At 45.1% G+C, this 21,639-nt stretch overlaps 1 protein-coding gene across 6 annotated transcripts in view; it reads left to right on the plus strand.

Moving 5' to 3' along the window:
* gra (granulito) overlaps positions 1–21,639 on the plus strand; it is a 325,500-nt gene that overhangs the window by 270,419 nt on the left and 33,442 nt on the right. The window lies entirely within an intron of this gene.

Genomic DNA, 21,639 nt, shown 5'->3' on the forward strand with positions numbered 1-21,639 from the left:
TTGTCTGTAAGGATAGGCTACCTGGTACAAGTAATCTTCAAACTGCAAGTATTTATCACTGACTTATATTGAATCCAATGCTTTACTAATGTTGAGGGGGGAATAATGAGAGCAGGTAAGAACTGCCATGATATGATGTCCGGGGAACACAAATTATAAATAGCTAGCAATGGCATTGGAAATTGTAATGGAACCATGCCATATTCTTAGTAAAGACATCCAGGCAAAATTAAATATGTATACAGTTCCCAGCTATCAAAGTATCCACAGCCTCCAATTATTTGGTGTTAAGCTCTTTTCAAAATGTTCACTGGTAACATCTGCAACATATGCTAATTTTCAGGCCGTTATGGCCAATAATTTCATATAACAGCAACAGCTGTATGATAGCAATACCAATATAATTCCACTCACTTCTCGGGACCATGGTGCCATTGAAATCATTATGTACAATGCAATGTCCTATTTAATTGTTAATATTTTTATTCTATCACTGTATAGCTAATATGGACTCATCTGCACAAAATCATGCAAATAGAAGCTCTGGCAATGTCTTTGTTTTAAGGCAATCAGTTGTGTCACCTTTGTTTCAGAGAAATGAAAATTGGAAAGATGATTCCTGGGAGATTAAGGTTTTCAGCCATAACTCAGGTCACACTTACACCAAAGATGGACAGAAAGCTAAGTGTGATATAATAAGGTGCATGAGACATTCAGAATGAGTGTTGAACATACAACTGGAATCTGGAAGAAGTATTTCAGATATTTCAACTCATGGGGGTGACTTGCATTAGAGCACTCTGCACTTATTGTTAATTGTTGTATTCTGCATACCCCACAATCATATGCAAAATGGGCTGATGTGGAGTTACATGAACAGGATACTGAAGTCACAGCAGATCTGGAAGGCAAAAGTGACAAAGAATTATCTGCTGACCTATCAGTGAGCAAGATAGAAGAACTTAGAACATACAGTGCAGAAGGAGGCCATTCGACCCATCGAGTCTGCACCGACCCACTTAAGCCCTCACTTCCACCCTATCCCCCTGAACCCGATAACTCCTAACCTTTTTGGACACTAATGGCAATTTAGCATGGTCAATCCACCGAACCTGCACATCTTTGGACTGTGGGAGGAAACCTGAGCACCCGGAGGAAACCCACGCAGACACGGGGAGAACGTGCAGACTCTGCACAGACAGTGACCCAGCAAGGAATCGAACCTGGGACCATGGCGCTGTGAAGCCTCAGTGCTAACCAATATGCTATCGCGCTGCCAAAGAGTGTGACTGACATTTGTCAAAAGTGTCTTTGAATGAATGCCAAGCCTGTACATTTCTTAAACCTGTTATCTACTTCTCCATCTACATTCTCTTACACTTTTAGAAAAGAAAGGGAAGGAAAAATGGGTGGTGGGTTGGCAGTTGTGATTAGGAAAGACATCGTGGTGTTGGAAAGGAAGGCTTTTTGATATGATCTGTGAAGCAAAATGGGAATGATCACACTGCTGAAGATATTCTATAGGCCCCCAAATAGTGTGCGCAAGAGTGACAGAGGAACAACTGAGCAAATCATTTGGATGTGCAAGAATTATAGAGTGGTGATGTTGCGGATCTTGGTCTTCATAACTAGAAGCCTTGAGTGCAGAAGTTGGGAAGATATGCAGATGCTACTCCACAACTAGATGATTACATCTAGTTCTGATCACCAAACTTTAGGAAGGATGTGAAGGTTCTTGAGAGGGTGTAGAGGAGTTTTACCAGAATGGTTCCACACATGAAGGATTTAAAAACAATTTTTAAAATAAATTTAGAGTACCCAATTCATTTTTTCCAATTAAAGGGCAATTTAGCGTGGCCAATCCACCAACCTGCACATCTTTGGGTTGTGGGGGTGAAACTATACAAACACAGTGGGATGGGGGGGGGGTGGGGGGGGGGGGGGGTGGAATGTGCAAACTCCACACAGACAGTGACCCAGCACATGAGGGATTTTGATACAAGGTTAGGTTGATAGTTCTCCTTGAAGCACAAGTCACTGGAGGAAGATTCAATAGTGGCGTACAAGATTGTGACAAGCTTGGATAAGGTAGACCAAGTAAAGCTGTTCCTATTAGCTCATGGCATAAGGATTAATGGACACAAATGTAACTTTCCTGCAAGAGATTTAGGGGAATGTGAGCAACAACTGTTTTATGCTCTGAATGGTAAAGACCTGGAACTTGCTACCTATTAGGGTGATAGAAGCAGAGATGATTTCAAAATGAAACTAGATGGGCACTTGAGGGAAGCACTCTTGCAGGGATATAGGAATAAAATAGAAGCATGGAACATATTGGATTTTTTTATAGAGAGATAGCATGGACCCAGAGGGCCAAATAGCCTCCTTCTGTGTCATATTTATTCTTACTTTTTGACCCTTGTACAGTTCCTCTACTCCCACAGTGCTGTTAGGAAGGAAGTTCCAGATTATTGATCCAGCACCAGTGAAGGAACAGCAGTATAAGTCCAAGTCATGTGGTGTGTGGCTTGGAAGGGAACTTGCATATGGTGAAGAGAATTCCATTGCACACCTGACTTGTGCCTTACAGATGGTGGATTAACTTTGGGAAGGCAAGAGGTGAGTTACGTGCCTCAGGTTTCCCAGCTTCTAACATGCTCTTGTAGCTACAGTATTTATCTGGCTGATCCAGTACAATTTCTGGTCAGTGGTAATCTCCCGGATTTTGATAGAAGGGAATTCAGGGATAATAATGCCATTGAATGGCAAGGGAGATGGTTAGATTCTCTCTTGTTGGAGATGGTAATTACCTGTCACTTGCATGGCATGAATATTATTTGCCACTTATTAGCCTAAGCTTGAATGTTGTCCAGACCTTGTTGCATATGGCACAAGCTGCTTCAGTACCTGAGGAGTTGCAAGCAATCCTGAACATTGCACAGACATCCCTACTCTGACCTTGTGATGGAGACAAGCCCATTAATGAAGATAATTGAGCCCAAAACATTACCCTGAAGAAGTCCAACAAAGATGTCCTGAGATTGAGATGATTGGCCAACCACAACCATCTTCCTTTGTGCTAGGTATGAGGCCAACCAGTGGAGAGTTTATCCCCGATTCCCATTGCCTTCAATTTTGCCAGGGCTACTTGGTGCCATACTCAGTCAAATGGTGCCTTGATGTCAAAGGCAGTTACTCTCACCACACCTCTTGAGTTCAGCTCTTTTGTCCATTTTTGGATCAAGGCTACAATGAGGTCAGGAACTAAATGCCTTTGACAGAACCTAAAAACAGCATCAGTGAGCAGGTTATTGCTGTGTAAGTGTATCTTTATAGCACTATGATGACATCTTTCATCACTTTGCTGATGATCGAGAGTGCACTGATGTGGCTGTAATTGGATTTGTCCTGTTGTTCATAGACAGGATATACCTGAGCGATTTTTAACATTGCCCAGTAAATGTCAGTCTTGTGGCTGTGTGAGAATAGCTTGTCCAGAAGCATGTCTAAATCTACAGCACGAGTTGTTTGCCGAGTTTTGCCGAGTTGTTCTGGGGTATTTAGCGGGGTGTTTCACAGCTGCTGCATGTCAAGAACGATCTCACTATCAAACGGGACTTTTTTCTTTTCGCCTCTATCAGGAATGTCCGTACAGGCTATACTTGCCTCACTTCCTGCACTGACGAGCTCAACAAAGGGCAGGGCATCCCGCAGGCCCGATTCCTGGCACGGGCAACCTGGCCAGGGTAACACTGCCAGGGTGCCCAGATGACAGTTCCAGGGACCCCAGGTGGCAACAGGAGTGTCAGGGTATCACCCTGCTCAGAGTCTGACCACCCAGGGCATCCAATGGCCTGTGAGCCCCCTCCAGGTGCCTTTATTCAGGGTCTTCATTATGTGGACCAGTGCTAAATGGCGCCATGGTGAGGTCTAACATGCATGGGCATTCGTTCCTGGGCCTTGGGAGAATTGGGTAACGACATAGCTGGAGTACTGTGAGTAAGTCTGGGCACCACATTTTAGGATGAGTGTTAAAGCCCTGGAGGGAATAAAGAATAGGTTTGCCAGGAATGAGAGGTTTTCGTTTTATAAAGAGGTTGGAGAAGGTGGAATTGTTCTCAGAACAGAGAAGTTTAAAGGGAGACCTCAAAGAGGTGTTTAAAATTTTGTAGGGTTTTGATAGAAAAAATAGTGAGAATTCTTTCCTCTGGCAAATATGTCAATAACCAGAAGCCATAATTTAAAAATAATTAGCATTCTGAGAGGCGAGAATCAGTGCGAGCAGTAGGCCGACAAAGAGTGGAGTGGGAAGGTGAGAGCTCTGTCCAAAAGCCAAGAACAGCGAGAGCAGGGCTGCTACAAAGAGCAGAGAGGGAAGGTGAGAGATGAGAGTCAGTGAGAGTGTCAGGGCAACAAAGAGCAACTTACTTTCTTGTGCACCCTGAGTTTGAGAGAAAAAACATTTAAATGGTGATCTCACAGGAAAGCAGGAAGTCAATGGCTACAGTTAAGGGCTGCCAGTAAAGAGCTGGAATTTAGAAAAGTATACATTTTTAAATATAGTAAAATACCATCCTTATTGTTAATTTCGAGAGACAACAGAAGGGAATTAAGGAATTAGTGAGTAGTATTTATTTTTCTCTTAACTGATAGTGTTTAGTGGATTACTAAATTTTCAATTAATACTAAGTTGTGGTGAGTGAAGGCTTCATTTATTAGGAGGTCTTCATTTATTTCCAAATAAATTCAGAAAATAATTAGTTGCTTCATTACAGTACAATAAGGATGGCAGGGCAGGTGATGTGCTGTGATTGCAGAATGTGGGAGCTCCAGGATGCCAGTGTGATCCAGGGCAAACCCATCTGCATGACATCTTTGCGGCTTGAGGAGCTTCGGCTCAGAGTCACTGGAGGCTAAGCCATGGATAATGTGATGCATCGGAGAGGGGGAATGTTACCTAGACAGGTGGAATTCATCCAATCCTCTACCGGTGGGTTCATTGGCGGGCAGTGGGGAGGAGGCAGCAGGGTCTGGAAAATTCGGTGGAAGGATCAAAAATCAGTTTTCCGCCAGCATGATGTTACAACTGTAGCTTCCATTGGGACCTGCGATGGCTGATCAGAAAACCCACTGGAAGCCAGCATGAGATTAACTTGCATCCTGTTAATGGGGTGCAGATGAAGGCCCTACCACCCATGCCCAATTCTCTGTTGCGCCAGAGGGAAAACATGCCAATGTCCGGAACAACATGGTATGCAGGTGTTGTGACTCACTTGAACAATGTCTGAAGCTGCATCCAGAGTTCAGGATAGAGGTTGCCAGCATCCTGGAACCCAGTACACTACAGCAGTGGGTTGTGGGGAAGTATCTAAAGGTGGACCTTCCAGATTCGATATTCTGGAGGGCCTCCATCTTCCAGCCTCAGAATGTTCTCAGAGACCCATCTTCATTTTCAGAAGTTCTACCTTCTTCATCAGTGGGTCAGTAATGTTGAGCACCTCTTCAATATGGTGCTTAGATAGGATGATAGACTACACGCCATCAGGCCTGCCTCTCCACACAATATGCCGCAAAACACCCAGCTACCAAGTGAATGAGATTGGGGCCAGAAGATTTAACATGGTTTCTCACTGGCCTACATAGCACAAAACAGAGGCTGGGATTGTCCAAAATTCCGGCCAAGTGTTGACGCCGGCATAAACATCGGAGTGTTGCGCACCGGCATCAACGGGCCTCTTGGCTCAGCGATTCAGTGGGCCACAGGGGGCCAGCACGGCGCCGGAATGCCGCGCGCTGCTCTGGCACCGATATGCAGCCCTGCACTGCCGGCGCGGGTCCACACATGCGCGTGGTGGCCATTTCCGCGCCGGCACCGCGCAACATGGCGGCGTCACACAGCGGGCCTGTGTGGAAAGAGGTAGGCCCCCTCCAGATCACGTGCCCCTGCTGATCGGTAGCCCCCGATCGTGGGCCTGGCAATCATGCAGGCCCCCCCCGGGGGCCTTAAAAGGTTAAAACGATTTAATCTTTTTCACCAGCCTGCCATGAGGGACCTTGTGAAATGCTTTACTAAAGTCCTCCTAACTCCATGTTTGAGCTCTTTTCTACTTTCCCTGTATTCTTCAAGTGCTTCATCTGTTTTTAGTTGCCTAGACCTCATGTATGCATCTTTTTTCTTTTTGACTAGACTCACAATTTCCTTGGTCATCCATGGTTCCTGAATCCTGCCTTTCCTTTTCATCGGCACATGCCTGTCCTACACTCCCATCAACTGTTCCTTGAAAGATTCCCACATGCCAAATGTGGATTTACCCTCAAACAGCCTCTCCCAAACAACAGCCTCCAAATCCTGCCTAATCTGGTTGTAGTTAGCCTTCCCCAATTTAACACCTTAACCCTAGGACAACACTCGTCTTTTTCCATGCGTACCCGAAAGCTTACGGAATTGTGGTCACTGTTCGCCACATGTTCCTACACTGCAACTTTGATGACCTGGCTGGGCTCGTTCCCTGGTACTAGGTCCAGTGCAGCCAGCGCCGGCCCTAGGGTTGCTGGCGCCCCGGGCAAGCTGAACTTCGGCGCCCTTCGGGGGGCGGGGCCGGGGGGGAGGGGCGGGGGGGCTGGAGGGGGGGGCTGGAGGAGGGGGGGGCTGGAGGAGGGGGGGCTGGAGGGGGGGGCTGGAGGGGGGCTGGAGGGGAGGGGGCTGGAGGGGGGGCTGGAGGGGAGGGGGCTGGAGGGGGGGGCTGGAGGGGAGGGGGGGCTGGGGGGGGCTGGAGGGGGGGGCCGGAGGGGGCCCGAGGGGGGGGGGCTGGAGTGAGCCCGAGGGGGGGGGCCGCCGGAGTGACCACCGGCGAGCCTGGATCCATCCGCCATGTTTGTGCGGGGCGGCCTGAGGGAGGGCGGCCACCGCGCATGCGCTGGTTGGCACCGGCCCAACTGCGCATGCGCGGGAACCGAGTCTTTTACGCGGCGCCCCTAGCACATGGCGCCCCGGGCGACTGCCCGAGTCGCCGGTACCTTGAGCCGGCCCTGAGTGCAGCCCCTCTCTAGTCGGACTATCCACATACTGTTCCAAAACACCTTCCTGGAAACACTTAACAAATTCCTCACCATCCAGACCGTTAGCCCTCAGGGATTTCCAGTCAAAAGGAGAAAAATTAAAGCCTCCCACTACAACAACCATTTATTTCTATATCCATCTAGAATCTGCTTACATTTTTGTTTTTCAACTTCCCGTGGGCTGTTGGGAGGCCTGTAGTACACCCCCATCAAAGTGACTACCCCCTTCCTGTTTCTGAGTTCTACTCTCAGTTGCTCGTTACTTGATTTTTCCAAGGTGTCCTCCCTCTGTGCAGCTGTAATGTGTTCTCAAAGCAGTATTGCAACTCCCCCACATCTTTTACTTCCCCTTTTTCTCACCTAAAACACATATATCCTGGAATATTTAGCTGCCAGTCCTGTCACTTTTTAAACCAAGTCTCCGTTACTGTAACACACCAGGTTCCTTACATGAATCAAGGTTCTACGTTCATCTGTCTTACCTGTTATACTCCGTGTATTGAAGAAGATGCACGCCAGACCTCCAGGCCCACTGAGTTCGACCTCCCCCAGTCTGCCCTTCCTCTTAGCCAGCCTGGCTGTGGTATCATGCTCATCCCCAGTCTCTACGCTTGCTGGCTTACTGTTCTTATTCCCACACCCTGTCACATTGGTTTAAACCCACCTGACATGTTACTGCTAAACTATTTTTGGGACCTTCAGGTATCACAGGGCAAGATTTTATTCATTTAACCTTTATCTTTACCACTCTTGGAACAGGATTTTCTGGCCCTTCCACTGATGGGATCTTCCCATCCTGCCGAAGGGATCTCCACAGCGAGATGATTGAACCATGCAAAACACCATAGAATTCAGCGGGACCAGAAGATCCTGCCGGCAGCCAATGACGAGCCATCTCTGCCACCTCAGTGTGTGTGTGTGGGGTGGGGGTGAGGGGGGGGTTGAAAACCCTGGCCTTTATTTCTCTAGCCCATGCGCCCAGCCCATTAACTTGTTTGATGTTGTTTTCAGAGTTTGCTTCCCTTTTTCCACAACCCCAGATGACTGTGGATGGTGAAATATAGAAGGTGGGATTCTCGTTTAGGAGACTCTGATCTCCCGCCGGAGCTGAATTGCAGCAGTTTTATAATAATAATAATCTTTATTGTCACAAGTAGGCTTACATTGCAGTGAAGCTACTGTGAAAATCCCCCAGTCGCCACATTCCAGGGCCAGTTCGGGTACACAAAGGGAGAATTCAGAATGTCCAAATTATCTAACAGCACGTCTTTCGGGACTTGAGGAAACCGGAGCACCCGAAGGAAACCCACGTAGACACGGGGAGAACGTGCAGACTCCACACACTCAGTGACCCAGCGGGGAATTGAACCTGGGACCCTGAAGCTGTGCAACCATAGTGCGACCCACTGTGCTACTGTGCTGCCCTTGTGATGGTAAAGCGGCGTGCAATTCAGTGTTCCTTGCAATGCAAATTTATGCATGGCATGGAATATAAGGGTTCGCAAGAGAATCCAGCTATCAGGCCACCATCTTGAGCAGACGGCCTGATAGCGACGTCTGCGGCTGGCCACGCCCTTCCAGTGAAAATCAGTCCTGAATCCACCCCTGTAAATTGACCCCTCCTCCTCCCGCACAGCAACCCACCATGCTTGGATTGTCTGGTGTATCCCCCCTATCAAGTACAGCAATAACCCGACCCAATTGCCCCCACCCAAGACCCCAGTAATAGAGGAACCCCCCACAAGGACCCCTGTAATAGGGGGACCCTACACAGTGACCCCTGTAATAGGGAACCCCCCCCCCCCCAGGAATCCCTGTAATAGGGTAACCCTATGTAAATTAATTCCAAGCACTTAAGTGCATTCCAATCTCTAAAGCATGTGATCTCACTGACATCTCTTTGATGTGGTCAATGTTACATTGGGATTTCAACACTTAGGCCACTGAAGCAGGAGGGAATATGAATGGATTAAAGCTGCAGATGATTTTTACAAGTTGCCAATCATAGGCCACTTATAGCTATGAATGGCTTGCAGATAATGGACCTGTGGGAACCAGGTGCAGGCCCAGCTGCTCTCCTTCGAGGAATGGACATGTGGAACTGCAAGGTAATGCTTTGACCATAAGACATATGAGCAGAATTAGGCTATTCGGCCCATCGAGTCTCCTCCGCCATTCAATCATTGCTGATATGTTTCTCATCCCCATTCTGCTTTCTGCTGTCTTCTTCCCATAACCCCTAATCCCCTTATTTATCAAGAACCTATCAATATCTGTCTTGAAGACTCAGTGACTTGGCCTCCACAGCTTTCTGAAGCAATGAGCTCCACAGATTCATAACCTTCTGGCTGAAGAAATTCCTCCTCATCTCTGGTTTAAAGGGTCATTGAGGCTGAGGTCTCGGGTTCTAGTTTATCCTACTAGTGGAAACATCCACTCCACGGTCACTCTTTCTAGGCCTCTCAGTATTCGATATTCCCACTGCCCCTATCTGGACAGCTTTCTAGCTTCCAGACAGGTGTCCCTTTTCTGAGGGCGGGGGTGTGGATCTGTGTGGGGTGGATTTGTGTGTGGGGAGGGTCTGTTAAGGGGGTTACTTTAGATATGGGGTCCCTGTGGGGATCCCCCTATTACAGGTAACCCATGGTGGTTGTGGTGGTGGGGGGGGGGGGGGGGGGTGGCTGCTAAAAGAAGCATTGGCAAGCAGTGCTTTGTTGTGGGGGTGGGGGTGGTTGCCCTCTGATGGTCCCTACCAGCGTGGCCCTGATATGGTGGACCTCGCGGTGGGCCAAGGGGGCAACTGTTTATCCTCCTGGCCCATCACGAGGTTCACGATTGCTGAGACCACAAATGATCTGCGCCCACGTGTTTCCTGGCCACGGGACTGGAGAATCGCGGGAGGCTAGATGGTAGGGCATTGGGCCCATTTATTTTTAGGTGGTAACTCTTTCTTCCATGGAGAAACTTTCTCAGCTCGATCTACTTCTTACCAGCTGTCCTAACCAAACTGCCAAAGGAATTGTTTGATGCAAGTCCAATTAGTTCACCTTAAGGAATCCTTGTAATCATATGATGCAGCAGTAGCAGAGTTGTTGACCAATTATGGTAATCAAACTGTTGTCAATTGAGCTGCAACATATGGCCTATAACTTCCTGGCTTCCCAGCATCGGATTTGTGGGTACCCAATGATACGTTGGGGAATATCTCTTGGAAGTTCCCAGGTAAGGCAATTTTCAAAAAGTGCTAACATCCTCTGGACAATTGCGCCACGCTAGGGACTGTTACGTTCTGGTGCTTGGCCAATGGAATTAAAACACTGGAGAACACCTAGTTCTTGACTAGTAGATAACAGCATGAGAAGTACTAAAATCTACTAACTATAAATTACTATTATAAATTATCTAAGAGCTACTACAAATATGAATATCCACCACGATGACTGTCTCCAGACTCCCCAAGCTAACAGTGTCACGTGGTTGTTCTTTACTGTCACCTGCTGGTTGGAGGGCATATCTGCTAATATTTTCATGACTGCTTATGCATATCATCACATCCCCTTTCCTTTGGAAATAAACAATATTTACATTCAGTACACAATACATATGATATTCATAATACTTCAATTCTTTACATGTTCAACATCGATCACAAGTTCAATCTCTCTGGCTTTCATCTGTAACTTGTCGAGCTTCTAAGCACTGGTTGAACTTGTGCATTTGACTTGCTTCCAACTGTTTCAGAAGATGGTTCTTGCTGTGTTCCTGTGCTTTGCATATCTTCAGCTTGTTCTATTTCTGTGTGCTCATGTAGCATTTTTTCAGTTGTCCTGAGATTTCTACATCATCCTGTGGTTCTGAAACAGCGGGTTCTGAACCTTCAACAAGGCTCTCCTATTTCTTTGTAGAATTTGCCCTTTATCCATGACGATGATGAATGACTGCGGACCTGATGATTGTATTACCTATGCACACTTCAAACATCCACATTCATCAGGATCTTCTACCCTGATTGTGTCATTCTTTGCAAACGGTTGCAGACATCTTGTGGATCTATCATAATATTTCTTCTGTCTCCTTTTTTGAAATGTGAGTTTCTTCACAAATTTCCGATTAGTTGGTTCCTGTGAAATATATGGTATGGTGTTTCTAAGTTTTCGGTTCATCAACTAAAAAGTAGGACCTCAAAGGTAGTAATCTTGGGATTGCTACCAAGTGCTACCACGTGCTAGTCAGATTAGGAATGGCAGGATAGACAGGATGAATGTGTGGCTTGAGAGATGGTGTAGGAGGGAAGAATTCAGATTTTTGGTACATTGGAACCGGTTCTGGGAGAGGCCACCTCATGGTGCCACAAATTGGATGGTCTACACCTGGGCAGGACTGGAACCAATGTCCTGGGGTGGATTGTTTGCAGCGCTGTTGGGGAGGGTTTAAACTAATGTGGCAGGGGGATGGGAACCAATGCAGGAAGTCGGAGGGTAGTAAAGAGAGGATTGAAACAAAAGTCAGTAAGGAGAAAAATGGAAAACAGAGAAACAGATTGAACTGTATTTATTTCAATGCAAGAGGCCTGACAGGCAAGGCAGATGAACTCAGAGCATTGATAGGTACATGGGACTTGGATATTGTAGCTATTACTGAAACATGGCTAAAGGAGGGGCAGGACTGGCAGCTCAATGTTTCTGGGTACAGGATTCCCTGGAGTTGTACAGGAGATACAAGAGTATACTCGAGAAGGAAATTAGGAGAGCAAAAAGGGGCCATGAGGTAGCTTTGGCTGAGAGGATGAATTCAAAGGGATTCTTGAAGTATTTTAAAAGAAAACGACTAACTAAAGAGTGAATAGGACCTCTCAGGACCAAGGTGGACACGTATGCGTGGAACCACAGGAGATGGGCGAGGTTCTCAATGAATATTTCTCCTCTGTGTTTACCTTGGAGAAAGACATGAAGACTTGGGAACCTGGGAAGGTTAGTGGCGATATATTGGGGACAGTTTGCAATACAGTGGAGGAGGTGATGGACGTATTTAAATGTATGAAGGTGTATAAATCTCCTGGCCCTGACCAGGTATATCCAAGAAAACTGAGAAGAAATTACGGGAGCCCTGACTGAAATATTTGCATCATCGTTAGCCACGGGTGAGGTACCAGAAGATTGGAGAGTAGCAAATGTTCCCTTAGTTAAGAAGGGCTGCAAAGAAAAACCTGGGAATTATAGACCGGTAAGCCTAACATCTGTGGTAGATAAGTTATGAGAGAGGATTCTGAGGGATAAGATATATAGGCATTTGGAAAGACAGAGTTTGATCAGGAGTAGTCAGCATGGTTTTGTGCATAGGAGACCATGCTTTTACAAATTTGTTAGTGTTCTTTGATGAAGTGACCAGGAAGATTGATGAGGGCCGGGCGGTAGACGTAGTCTATATGGACTTCAGTAAGGCCTTTGATAAAGTTTTACATGGTAGGCTGCTCTGGGAGGTGAGATCATATGGAATCCAGGGAGAGCAGGCAAGTTGGATATACAATTGTGCTGATGGTCGGAAGCAGAGGGTAATGGTGGAAGAATGCTTGTTAGACTGGAGGCCAGTGACTCGTGTCTCAGGGGTCAGTGCTGGGCCCATTGATGTTTGTTATCTATATCAACGATTTAGATGAGAATGTACAAGGCATGATAAGTAAGTTTTCAGATGACACTAAAATAGGTGGTATTGTAGACATTGAAGAAGGTTATCAAATATTGTAGCAGGATCTTGATCAGCTGGGGAAGTGGGCTGAGAAATGACAAACGGAGTTCAATATAGATAAGTGTGAGTGTTGCATTTTGGAAAGTCAAATTAAGGTTGGACTTTCCTGGTAAATGGTAGGCCCTTAGGGAGTATTGTGGAACACAGGGACCTTGGAATTTAGGTGCACTGTTCTCTAAAGGTGGAGTCACAGGTAGATAGGGCAGTAAAGAAGGCTTCTAGCATTGTGGATAACGAGGACTAGAAGTAATTTGTCGAAAATCATAGCTCTGTGCAAACTCTGTCCATTCATGACTGCTAAAACATGGGCCACTGTCGCTCATAACAACTTGTGGTATTCTATGATGAGCAAAAATGTCCTTGGTATGTTTGATGACACACCTGGCTGATGAGTTGGCTGTTTGTACCACTTCCGGAAAGTTAGAGAAGTAGTTGATCACTAACAGGTATTCTTTTCCTGCCAGATAGAAAAGATCCATTGCCACTTTCTGCCATGGAATCGTTAATATTTTTCCCAGTTGCATTGGTTCTTTTCGTTGTTTGCACTGAAATTTATGACAAGTTGCACAGTTTTCTATCATCATCTCAATGTCTTGATTTATGCCTGGCCAGTATACCGTGTGTCTCTAGCTCTTTGTTTGCACTTTTCAATGCTTAAGTAGAATCATAGATCTTACAGATTGTGGTAGACAATCATGTTTTGCCTGAGCAAAAAACCAGTGGCTGCACTTAGCTCCGCTCGAGTGTCGTAATATTTGGAACAGCAACCTTTTGGCCATCCCTCACAAAGATAATTTATGATCCTTTGTAGCACTTCATCCTTATTGGTTTCTTCTTTGATCAACTTTGATTTTGCACCAGACACTGGAAATGTTTTTGTCACAAGTTTTACGTGTACTTGCACATCCTCATCCATGCATGTTCTTCCACCATATCCATAGCTCGTGAGAGTGCATCAGCGACTACGATATGTTTTCCTGGAGTATAAATGAGATTGAAATCATACCTCTGGAGTTTCATCATCATCCTTTGTATTCTCGGTGACATTTCATTCAAGTTTTTTCTTATGATCTGTTTCAACCAAGAATATTCATAGGCCATATATGTAATTGTGAAATTTGTCTAAACCATTGATCAGACCTAAGCATTCTTTCTCCATCTGAGCATATTTAGGTCCTGTCAGCCATTGACCTAGAAGCATAAGCAATCGAAAGGAAATTTTCATTATTGTCTTGCTGCAATAACATTGCTCCTAACTCATCTTACGATGATTCAGTCAATATTTTTGTCTTCCTTGTAGAGTCAAAAATTGTCAGCACTGGAGCTGTAGTCATTGCTTCCTGTCGCATTCGCCACTCTTGTTCATGTCTTTCAGACCATTGGTAAATCGTACCCTTTTTGATTATTTCCTGCAAGCATGTCATTTTTGCTGATAAATTAGGAATGAATTTACCTGTGAAATGTAACATAAGGACTCCTTTATTGTCTGTTGAACATGGCATGTTTACTATCGCCTTTATCTTCTGGTCTGGTCTGGCAGATAGCTTTCTCACAAGAATGTAATTTCTGCAACACCAAACTGGCATTTGGCTTTATTTAACCCGAGATCATACTTTTTTATGCTTCTCAACACTTTGATAAGCCTATCATCTTACTCTTTTTTTGTTGAATCCCAAACGTCTATGTACACTCTGCCTGGAATTCCTTCTACAATGTGTTCCATTTCCCTATGGAAAATTTCAGAAGCTGAAATAATACCAAAAGGCATTCTGAGAAAACAGCATCGCCCAAATGGAGTAATAAATGTGCACACCTTTGTACTTTCCTCATCCAACTTGAGATGCCAAAAATCCTGCGATGCATCTAGTTTGCTGAAGCATGTTGCTCCTGATATCTCACACACAATCTCTAATCAATTTGGAATTGGATAATGTTCTCACTTTATATTTAAGTTGAGATCCATGCAGATTCTCAAGTTATTGTTTTGTTTTTTCACACAAACGATGGAATTCACCCAATCTGTTGGTTCTTCAATTCGTTTAATCACCCTCAGATTTGTCATCCTCTTCAGTTTATCTTTCAGTTGATTCTTTAATGATGCTGGTACGCATAAATGACTGGTTGTGCATTCTCTTTTAGTTGGGTCCAATAAGTGAATGGCAAAACTCTGAATCCTTTAAATATTTCTGGAAATGCTTTAATTATTGAGTCCACTGATGTACTTTGCAGTGGTTACAGCACTGTAGACTCTTTTTACCAATTCAAGTGCTTCACAGGCTTCCATTCCCAGATTCATGCTCAGCTTCCACAATGGAAAATCTTACTTTATGCATTTTATTCTTTACACTGATATCTAGTTCGCATATTCCTCGAGAGTTGATTCTTTTACCATTCTAATCCTTCAAGAGAACCATTTTATTGAAAATGTGCGGTTTAACTTTCATTTCTTGCATATCCGATAAACCTATAAGATTAGCTCTTGCTCCCGTGTCAAGTTTAACATTGACTAATGTTTTATTAATTAATAGAGGAACTGACCAGTTACCCCTATGAACAATTGTATTTGCATTACTATTACTGCAGATTTGCTTCAAAGACGTTTCAGCTTGCATCCCTTTATAATGCTCATCTTCAGTAGATATAACATCAACAAAAAATGTGTCGTCCAGATTGATCTCTTCAACCACATTTATTGATTTTTGTATTTCTAATTTTTTATTTGCAAAACATTGTTTTGCAAAGTGATTCTTGTCTTTGCATTTAGCACACACTTTTCTGAATGCTGGCCGTTGCCTTTGCAAATGCTTGCTGCTGCATTGTTTGCGTATTGAGTATTCATTTAAAATGGCTGCCGCTGTTGGGACCACATTTTGAGTTAGGGTTTGTCACAACATTGATGTAGTTGTCTGCATCCCCGATTTTTGCGCTATTAGGAAGCTGTCGAATGATTCGCCTGCCCATTCAAAAGTTTCGTTCTTTTTGGGTGTAGTGTCAATCAAATCTCTTTTATGACTTTGTCAAAATTATTCTTATCAGCCTCGCTATCAAATGAGAAGGTATTAAAGATTTCTATCGCCTGTGGACCTGCTATGATGAGCAGCAACACTATTCTCCTTTTATTATACTGTACCTGAAGACCTAGAGCTCCCATGTAGAATGTGAATTGCTGTTTAAAAGCACACCAATTTGCATCTACGTTACCAATGACTCGAAGCTGGTGTGGTGTCTTCAAACCTCCCATCATTGTCTTTGGTTACTAATAGTGCATTGAGGTATATTCTGTCAGTACTCTTTGTGGTGAGTAGAAATGCTTTTATTCTTTGTTCTCTTCTTTATTATCTTGGTCTTTGATCTTTTGGATCTTCAGAACCAGTCCTGGTACCCTGCTACGTTCTGGTGATTGGCCGGATGAAATTAGTGCACTAGAGAATGTCTAATTCGTGACACATTGGATGTTTATTGTTAAACAATAATGTGGGTCAGATAACAATGTAAGAACTACTAAAATCTGCTAACTATAAATTACTATTATAAATTATCTAAGAGCTATTACAAATACGATAATCCACTACGATAACTATCTCAAGACTCCCCGAGGTAACAGTGTAACGTGGTTGTTCTTTACTGCCATCTGCTGGTTGGAGGTCATGTTTGTTAATATTTACATGACTATTTATGCATATCATCACAGGGACTATCCAGGAAAACAATTTAAATCGCTAACTTCAGATGGTGCTCCCAGTTTTGTACTCACAGTTACTCTGAAAGAGTTAGAAGAAATAAAAGCACTTCTGACTTCAGCATAACTAATTTAAAGACCCATACCGAGCCCCGCACGGGGCTCCCTTACACACCCAATCCTCCTCTGGGACCCTCCCACATACTCCAACTAAGCACCCCACCGCTCACTGTATTCTCCATGCCCCGACCTGACCTCCCGACCTGACTGGACCCGATCCCCCACCAACTTGATCAACCTCCTGATCCAACCCGGCCCCACCTGCCCCAACCAGTACACCACTCATGTACGACTTCCACCCCTCTGATGTTCAACCCACCCCCGATGTACGATTCCCCAAAATGTAAGACCCCACACACCGATTATCCATTCCACCCGCCCCGTAGTCCGAATCCCCGCATCCCCAAATCCGACTCGCTACATCTTGATGTCCGACTCTTAGCCCCCTAACACCGATGTCTGACTCCACCCCCCCCCACCCCCCGATGTCCGTCTCTCACCCTTCCGGAATTTCCGACCCTCCTGAGGTCCATCTCCAACCTTCTCCACTGTCCGAACCTTTCTCTGATGTCCGAACTCTGCATATGTTCGACTGCGCCCTTGGTATTTGCATCCCACCCGACGTTTGACTCCCCATGTCCAAACACTGCAGCCCCAATGCCCGACACCCCTCGATGTATGAACCAGCCTAGCCAATGTCCGAACCCACCACCCCCCAATATTTGATTTCCGCCACCCTGATGTCTGACTTCTCCCCCTCCCATGTCCGAACCCCCTGATGTCGACACCACCCCCCCGTTGTCTGAACCCTGTTGCCCTCATGACCAACTCCCCCTATCCAATGTGCAGACCCTCCATCTCCCTAATCCCCCATGTCCGAACTGTCCACTCCACTGATGTTTGACTTCCACCCCTGATATCTAAACACCACCTTCCCCATCCCAATGTCTGGGACCCCCCTCCCCCCCCCCCCCCCCCTCCCGCCACTCCGAGAAAGTTATGGCCCATGAAGCGAGGTAAAACCTCATGGTGGAAAGCTGTGTGAACCAACTACATGTACACCACATCCACTGCCTTATCCCGATAAGGTTCCTTAGCCATGTCTTTAAAAATACACAATAAATTGGAACACCTCCTCTTCATGAACCCATATTGGACCAGTTTTGTGAATTTATTTCTATCCAGTTTATCTTGTTACAACAGAGGAGGGTGTAGAGAAATTGGATAGGATAAAAAGAATGTAATTAAAAGGCTGGTAGTGCATAAAGTCGCGCTCAACAGTGTTCAGTTTCAATTGCAATTCTGCAGTTAATGAAGCAATTTGTGCATGCACGCAACAAGACCTGTACAGCAATCCAGCTTGGGTAGTATGGTGGATTCAAGATTGGGTCTGCAGGCATTGGAGGTTCAATGGAAATGGAGAGCTTTATTTTGAAGATGTTGATGCTGCAGGCTGTGATGTTAGACTGCCTGTTTGCCCATGCAAACAGTCGATCATCATTCAATCATTCTCTTAAGTGGCCCACAAGCAGCTGCAAGGCTGCTTGTGAGGAAACACTAAAAATACCATGAATTCACAACATTTCCTCTTCCTTTAAATCAAAGGTTACTGACACAACAAACAGTACAACATTAACAATCAATTAGCAGCATGAACCATCAATCAACTACAGCAGTCAATAGATCATATGTTCTCAAGGTCGTCGTACTCTGTGTGGTTGTCAGCGAACCTCGGGTGTCTGCTTTTTTGTATTTGCTGAAACGTCTGGTGCCTTTGGCTTTGTGTGAGTGTCATCGGTGATTATATTAACTGGGGTTGACAATTATCATTTTTTCATTGCATTTTTTCCAATTAACGGACAATTTAGTGAGGCCAATCTACCTAACTTGCACATGTGTGGGTTGTGGGGGCGAAACCCACACAAACGTGGGGAGAATGTGCAAACTCCACACAGACAGTGACCCAGAGCCGGGATCGAACCTGGGACTTTGGCGCCGTGAGACAGCAATGCTAACCACTGCGCCACCATGCTGCCCTAATGATCTAAAGTTGACTTGGTGTTTGATTCGCAGTTGAGGTTCTGTTTTCCCCAATTGGTTCATTTAGTATCAGGTTCTCAGGAAGGTCCAAGTCGCCTCTTGGCAGAGCTGGATTTAAACTCTTTATCGATTCTCCCTCTGGCGGATAGGGTCCTGTCGCCAAAAGTTGACAGGTGTGCTTTCTCTGATTTACATTGTTCCAGGTTTGTATGGTGTAGGCGACTGGTCCTGCCTGTGTTAAGATTGTGGCAGGAATCCGTGTTTCACTTGTGGTAGAATTTCTTGCCAGAACCTCTTGACCCTGATGAAAAACACAACATTTTGCCTTGTTCTGGCACCATGTGACCTGATCTTGCTGCTTTTTCTCAACAATTTATTTTATTTTGGGTGGTTTTAGCAAATCGAGGGCTGTGCATAGTTGACATTTAACGCCAGAGAAACTTGGATTGTTGAGTGAACAGTATTCCTGTATGTGAGCAGGAATTTACTCAATTGTTAGACAATGAATTTTGTTCCCTGGTTACCTTTAACAAATGTTTAATTGTCTACAAAACCTTTTGCCAGCCATTTGTGCAGGGTTATGAGGAGCGGACCTGATGTGTTGAATTCTATTCTCCTTCAAATAATTTATGAAGTTTTGGGATATGAACTGCAGTCTATTATCATTGTTGAGGTTAACCAAATCTGCTAAAGATTTTGCCCAATCTCTCAATTGTTTCCTCTGATGATGTTGACTTTATGATGGCAAGTTCAGGCCATTTCAAGTGAGCATCGACTAGAATGAGAAACATGCACCCTTCAAACAACTGGTATAATCAACATGTAACCATTGCCGGGCCTCTTCTGGCCATTCCCATGCGTGCAATAGAGCTGATGGTGATAGGTTCCGAAATTTTGCACAAGATGAACACATTCCCTCCTCAATTTCAACACCTAGCCCCGGCCACCAAAAATAGCACATGGTTATCTCCTTTATCTTTACAATACTACGGTGGCCTTTGTGTGATTTATTTAATACATGCTTTCTTCATAATAATGGGATGGTGACTCTCATTCCCTGGGGGAGACAACGTGCTTTAACGGATAACTCAAATCTTTGGGTGGAATATGGCTTTAACTTGGGGTTTTCTCCTGAAGCCTTGCCTCGGAGCACCATGTCCATAACATAGAACATAGAAAAGCACAGTACAGGCCCTTTGGCCCACGATGTTGGGCCAACCATTTATCCTAATCTCAGATCAACCTAACCTACACCTCTTCAATTTACTGCAATAAAAGGAGTGCTGCCTTGTTGCATGAGACGTGTAGCTGGGGTTTGGTGAAATAGGACGTTGGTGAAATAGGGAGTTGGTGAAATAGGGAGTTTGGTGAAAGAGGGAGTTTGGTGAACTAGGGAGTTTGGTGAACTAGGGAGTGTGGTGAACTAGGGAGTTTGGTGAACTAGGGAGTTTGGTGAAACAGGGAGTAGGTGATCAGTCCCTTTTCTCTGCTAGGTGATTAACTTTTCTGAGTACTTCTGGTCTTTGAAATAAAAGGAAGGCCAAGGTAATTTGGAACATTAGGGGAAAGAGGGACTTTAAGTAACTCTTACTTAGAGCACCAGCGGTCAGAGATAGTGGGTGAGGAACAGCTGAGCAGAAAACATTAAAAGGAGCAGCTCAGCGTACTTTCGCAATCCAGAGATGGAGCTACTCACGTGACATCAGGATTAGAAACCGACATGGGGCAAGTGGAAGCTGCTGATTGGGTGAACAGACGGTATTTGTACTGTTATAGCTTATAGTTTGTAAAGTCTTTATTTTGTGATTTATAGGTTGTCAGGGCTATATTCTGCACGAAAGATCGAGGGACGAAGGGCCCTAAAGTACTTGAGATTATTTAATTTTAACAGTCCTTTATAGGTTTAATCCAAAGGGGTAAGTCATGGCAGGAGAGCTCAAAGCCATGCTTTGCTTGTCCTGCTCCATGTGAGAAGCTGGGCACGTTTCAGTGTCCAGAGACAGCATGTGTGCAGTAAGGGTCTCCAGCTGCAGCTCCTGGAAGCCCGGGTTTCGGAGCTGGAGCAGTCGTTGGGGATTCTGTGGAGCATTCTTGAGGCAGAGAGTATTGTGGACAGCACGAGTGGAGAGGTAATCTCCCCGCAGCGTAAGAATCCACAGGAAGGGAATGAGTGACCACCAGGCAGGGCAGTTCAGAAATCTCCTATGCCTATTCCCCTGCAAAAAGATATACCACTTTGGATACTGTTGAGGGAAATGGCCTCTCAGGGAAAGCAGCAACAGCCAATTTTGTTGCATCATGGTTTGCTGTGCTGCACAGGCGATGAGTAAAAAGTGTGGGAATGCAATAATTGTAGGGGATTCAATTATAAGGGGAATAGATAGGTTTTTCTGTGGCCGCAATAAAAATTCCAGGCTGATATGGTACCTCCCTGGTGCTAGGGTCAAGGATGTCTCAAAGCAGCAACAGGACATTCTGAAGGGGGAATGTGAACAGCCAAGATTGTGGCATGCATTGGTATCAATTACATCATTTTAAAAACATGCATAAGGTCCTAAAAGCACAATATAGGGAGTTAGGAAGTAAGTTGAAAAGTAGGACCTCAGAGGTCATGATCTCAGGATAACGACCAGTGTTGTGCGTGAGTCAGAATAGAAATAACAAGATATATCAGATGAATATGGGCTGGAAAGATGGTGCAAAGGGGAGGATTTTAGGTTCCTGGGACATTTGAGACTGGTTCTGGGGGCAGTGGGACCAGTACCACCTGGACGGGTTACACCCGGGCAGGGCCAGGACTGATGTCCAAGGGCAAGTATTTGCTAGTGTAATTGGGGAGGGTTAAAACTAGAATGGCAGGGGGTTGGTAACCTAAGTTGGGTGACAAGGGAAAGAGAAACAAGGACAGTAATAAAAGAAAGAACTGTAAAATGCGGGTAATCAAGGGCGAGAAGCGAATAGGGCCAAAGTACAAAGAAAAGATGGGATGATTAAAAAAGGCAAGCCTAAAGGCTTTGTATCTTAATGCTTGAGGCATTTGGAACAAGGTAGATGAA

The sequence above is a fragment of the Scyliorhinus canicula genome, chromosome 10 (genome assembly GCF_902713615.1).
Source record: "Scyliorhinus canicula chromosome 10, sScyCan1.1, whole genome shotgun sequence".
NCBI lineage: Eukaryota > Metazoa > Chordata > Chondrichthyes > Carcharhiniformes > Scyliorhinidae > Scyliorhinus > Scyliorhinus canicula.